The following is a 5,857-nucleotide window of genomic DNA, read 5'->3' as shown; positions in this document are numbered from 1 at the left end:
GAGAGTCCCTTGGACTGCAAGGACATCCAACCAGTCCATTCTGAAGGAGATCAGCCCTGGGATTTCTTTGGAAGGAATGATGCTGAAGCTGAAACTCCAGTACTTTGGCCACCTCATGCGAAGAGTTGACTCATTGGAAAAGACTCTGATGCTGGGCGGTGGGGGGGGGGGGGGGAGGAGGGGATTGGGGGCAGGAGGAGAAGGGGATGACAGAGGATGAGATGGCTGGATGGCATCACTGACTCGATGGAAGTGAGTCTGGGTAAACTCCGGGAGTTGGTGATGGACAGTTAATATATGAGACCCAAACAGGGACTTGATTGCTTTCAATATAAGAATGGTCCAAGGAGTATGGTTTACATACAGGTCTGTAGACTGAAGATTAGTTGGTTTGATTAGCTCAGCCTTGAAGCTGGAGTGACCTGCTGCATATCAGCAGAGCTGCCTCAGTAAAGTCACTATTTCAAAAATAGCTGTTGTTGCAACCTACTGGAGTTCATAAATGTTTCTTTTTCATGAATAAATAGCTAATGCTTTACTGAAATCTGTACACTAAATTATAATCATTTTCTTGGTTGTTATACTATCATGGGAGAACTGGTTTAAAGATACTGTAACTTAAAATGAATCGAAAATTATCTAAGTAAAATTTCTAGTAAAAGAGATAGATAAATACATTTTAAAATATACAACTACAATGATGTATATGGAAAAACAAGTGATAGGTATACATTATATCTCCAACATTTGTATCATTTTCTTGCACTAGCACATAGAAAATATTTTATACCTGGTTATATTATCAATTATATTTAAACTATACCACATTATGAACTATTTAAGTTAGATATATTTCAAATTTGTCTTTGTTTGCCTGGGAATCTTCCAAAGCCAAAGTGTTTCTTATGGAACTAATAAAGTCTTAAGATACTTAAGAGTTTTATGCTGAGTAGCTCTTAACGTACTAGTTTTACATTAAGACGTAAACTTCCTTATTGTAGGCTATAACTCTTCAGACCATTTTAAGAGTCCTACAGTTCACATGACTTGAATTAAACTGAAATTTAACCAGGAAAAATACAAGGTCAGATATTATACACAATAAAAAGTACAATTCAATGTTTGTATCAAAGTTTTAGTTTAAGTAGACTTTTATTTCTATTTTTATTTGAAATTTTATTTTATTTTTTTCAAGTTACTATAATAAAATAAAATAATGAACAGAAATTGGCCTGTCACTTGCAAGGTTAAAATAGGTTCATGATTCGATTTGCTATTGAGAAACTCTTACTCTCAAAAAATCTTTCTAGCTTTACATTTTATCATAGAACAATTTAATATTGATTAATTTCTTCACTGACTCTTTCACATCTTTGTTCCTGAGGCTGTAGATCACTGGGTTCAGCATGGGGATGACCACTGTGTAAAAGACAGAGACCACCTTGACCATGAGCCATGAACTTCTGGAGTTAGGAACACAGTAGAGGAAAAGGATGGTCCCATGGAAGATGGTAATGGTGGTCAGGTGGGAGGCAGAGGTGGAAAAGACTTTGTGGTGCCCCCCAGTTGAAGGCATCCTTAAGACAGTGATAAAAATGCAAACATAGGAGGTGAAAATAATCATCAGGCTGCTTACTTCATTGAATGTGGCAGAGACTAAAATGATCTCCTGGTTAATGTAAGGGTCAGAGCAGGAAATAGCAACAATGGCCGCTTGCTCACAGACAAAGTTATTTATGAACTTAGTCCCACAAAAGGATAACGTTGATAAAAAGTATGTGTATATTAAGGAACAGGCTATACTCCAAGAGTATAATGCAGACACCAACAAGGAACAAAGCTTCTGGGACATCACAACGGTGTAGAGAAGAGGGTTACAAACGGCCACAAATCGGTCATATGCCATCACTGCCAACAGGAATGTCTCTGTCACCACAAATATGCAGACAAAGAAGAATTGTATGAGGCATCCTGTGAAGGAGATGGTTCTGTCTTCCACAACCAAGTTTTCTAGTAGCTTGGGTGTAACTACTGTCAAGTAACAGAAATCAACGAAGGATAAGGGGCTGAGAAAGAAGTACATGGGTGTGTGGAGCGTGGAACTGGACTTGATGATCAGGATCATGCCCAGGTTCCCCAGCACAGTGACTCTGTAGATGGTCAGAAAGACTAGGAACAGGGCAGCTGGAGCTGATGATATTCTGAGAAGCCCAAGAGAATGAAAGTGACCTCAGCACTCTGGTTTGCTTGGTTCCTGTGGACAAAATATCAATGTTGATCCAGAAGAGTAAAAACTAAACTTTGAAATAGGCTAGAGAATAGAAAATGTGTTGTGAAGCTCACTGGGTCTCTGTTTACAATGTTTCTGTAAATGCTATACTTCTATTTTATTTCAAATGCTAATGTTCACTTATATGTCAATTATACAGCCAATAATATTCATTGTGTATGATCTTCAGAAACAAAGAACTAAAACAGATTAGATCCTGCTTTATTTCAAATAATAAAATTCATTATCTGACGCCGCTTTCAAGACACATTGTCTTTGCGTGACTCTGAGCTTTGTGAAAACTCAGATATGATATGACATGATATGACATATGATATGTCATCATATGTCAATCCAATTGCATGTATTAGAGAAAAACATGTCATTAGGTTCCACAGTTTCTTACCTGCCTCACCTCCTGAGCTACGAGACAATTAACTTATATGCTAATTTGTATAATGGTAACATCTCTGCAAAACAGTTAATATAATATTTTCTTCGTTCTATCTCCTTTCAATTCCCTTCATATTCCTAGTTATTCCAAGTTCTCAACCCATTCTGGAGCTATGCTACAAGACATACTAAACTTTTTCACTTATGTTGAATTAATTTTGAAAATATTTAAATGTATTCTTCATAGCCAATTGTATTATTCATCAGAAGTTTCAAAACAAAATATGTGCTATGTTTCCTGTGATAATAGTTGAAACAATATTGAACAGAAAACTCTTTTTTTTTTTCCCATTGTAGCAGATTTTGGAATTTTGGTGACAAAAATAAGAACTGTGAAAGTACTGGAGAAAGCATATAGGTTTCAGAATGGATCAAATATATACTCTGCCATTTTGAATTAAGTTTTTAGTTCTTCCAAAGAAAAATGGCTGGAAAACACCTATTTCGAATGGGACACCAGAATATTTTTTGATTACTACTGATCACAATGCATTTCCTCTATAGTAAGATAAGAATATGAATATAAATTTTAAATCACTAGATTGGAACTAGATACTTTAATAATGAATTCAAATGCTGTCATACATGGTACAACAGATATTTACCTTTTTATATATTAGAATTATGAATAATTGTTATGATTTCAAACATCTGATATGTTTGTGAAAATCCAGCACAAGCATGGACATCTATCAACTGGTGGACACATTGGGGAAGACAATGCAGAAATCCCTTCTTCTAGAAGCCACACAATAGAAACACTGTAGAATTTCATTAGATCACTTGGTTTAAGATGCATATTTCCTTATTTTCCTCTAGGTTTTCTCACCACACTATAGCTTTCTCTGATTCCCATATGATGAACTTATAAGAAAGATATCTTCCAAAGACCGTGTCCACAACAGATCCTCTGTAACAATAGTTTGTAAGGTCTCAGCACTGCAAAGATTGATTATGACTATATTATTCCAGCCACATTCCTTCAATTTAAAATGCCCCGTGCAAGATTATGAGAATAATTTTCCATGATTGTTTAATATAACAGTGACTTTAAGATTCCAAATAAATGTTAATAGCAAACATTAACATTATTCAGTATGACTTTTCCAAAAACTGCTTGGATCTATAAATTCAACCTCATTATCACTTAATACATCCTTATTTAGTGAAGGTGGATTTATCAACCTCTGCTATATAGTACATGCCTATTTCTTTATAATTTATTTCCCCATTTTATTCCTTCTTATGATGTTTGCTTTATTTTATCACCTACTCTTATAGACATGACTCATTGTTTCCTCCCCTCTGTATACAAAATTTCATATTTATCACTCACAATTACTGTAGGTTATATTCCTATTATTTATAAATATGGTTGTTACTGTCACTTTATTTCTAGAAAATTACAGGAAAATCTTGAAGACAAGGCCCATTTTGTTATAATTCTCCCTTTTGCCAAAATGAGAATTCTCCATTTCCAACTTTATGGTGAATACCCAATGAGAAAACTAGGATAAAAATTATTTGAAAGAAAGAATTGGAATATAACTCCATAAACCTTCTCAGCCAAAAAGTGGTTCTTTGTGGACACTTTGTTCTACACATGTGTCTGTCTCCTACAAAGATTACTGGATATTTGTATTTTCTTTTTAAGCAAAACAAAAGAGACATGAGTCAACTCACCTAAGTACAGAAGAAATTTTATGAGTCATTTAGTGAAGAACTCTTTGCTAAGATTAATGAACTCTAGCAATGCTGCTGCTTAGTACTTAATAGAAACACACCTGAAAAGGGTAGTAAAAGTGCCCAGTATTTTTCATTAATTATTTCGTATCTTATGATTTTCCAACCTGTTAGGAAAACTCAGAGATACCAAAGGTAAGATTAAGCCTGAAAAGTAAATTCTGGCACCAAACTTGATCACAAATGTATGCCATCATGACTGAAAACTAGAGAACCTAACTAAAGTACTGCCTTGATGACTGCAGTTCAACTAATTACATTTTAACTCTGAACTCTGTCCCAGGTGGTATATTGATTGTATATTATTTCCCTGAAGACTTAGGATATTTGTATTATAAACTTTACTCATTTAATCTTAAGAAATAAACAACACCATTTAAAAAAATTTTATGTGGATATAAAATACATAAATCCACAAGAGGAAATTATACAGAATAGATTTATCTTTTATTAATCCATATTTAATTTTTAAAATTTTCTTATGAAGGTATATATATATATATAGTCTTATGTTTCTAAACATATGGCTGCTAAACTATAATTATACTGTTTATTTTGTACTTTACAATATTTGTACTATAAACTTTATTTTATATTTACACTATTGATTCTATTGATAGAAAACAGCTTCCATTGGCTTTTCAAATATAGAATGTTCTCAGATGTTTATATTTATTACTGAATCTAAAAAGAAATTTTGGATGATATGTTTTCTAAAAATATGTTTATGAAAAGGATGATATTTTCACTAATTTCAGTAACCACCCATCTTGGCTTTAAGGACACAGGTTAAGAATAATAATAACTTGATGCAGAAGGAGCTGAAGTGGAAGCAGTGAAAGATTTTACTTTCTTGGGCTCCAAAATCATTGCCTTATGGTGACTGCACCCATGAAATTAAAATGAACTTGGTCCATGGGAGGAAAGTTATGGCAAAACTAGGCAGCATATTCAAAAACCAAAGACATCACTTTGCCAACAAAAGTCCATATAATCAAAGCCATGGTTTTTCCAGCAGCCAGGTATGGATAAGAGAGTTGGACCATAAAGAAGACAAAGTGCCGAAGAACTGTCCTTTCAAATTGTGGTGCTGGCAAAGACTTGAGTGCTCTTTGGGCAGCAAGACCAAAATAGTTCATCCTAAAGGAAATCAGCCCTGCGTATTCATTGGAAGGACTGATGCTGAAACTGAAGCTCCAGTGCTGGCCACCTGAGATGAAGAGCTGACTCACTGGAAAAGACCCTGATGCTGGGAAAGCTTGAAGGCTAGTGGAGAAGAGGGCAGCAGAGGATGAGATGGTTGGATGGCATCACTGACTCAATGGACATGAGTTTGAGCAAACTCCAAGAGACAGTGAAGGGCAGGGAAGCCTGGCATGCTGCAGTCCATGG

The 5,857-nt window shown here is 34.9% G+C and overlaps 1 pseudogene; it reads right to left on the bottom strand.

Annotated features, from left to right (window-relative positions):
• Window positions 1-236: 236 nt before the first annotated feature.
• LOC129632087 (olfactory receptor 5D13-like) lies at window positions 237-2,265 on the bottom strand (annotated as a pseudogene).
• Between the last annotated feature and the right edge of the window lie 3,592 nt (window positions 2,266-5,857).

The sequence above is a fragment of the Bubalus kerabau genome, chromosome 17 (assembly GCF_029407905.1).
Source record: "Bubalus kerabau isolate K-KA32 ecotype Philippines breed swamp buffalo chromosome 17, PCC_UOA_SB_1v2, whole genome shotgun sequence".
In the NCBI taxonomy this organism is placed as follows: Eukaryota; Metazoa; Chordata; class Mammalia; order Artiodactyla; family Bovidae; genus Bubalus; species Bubalus kerabau.
Note: the sequence above shows the minus strand (reverse complement) of the source record. Positions and strands in the feature narration are given on the sequence as shown.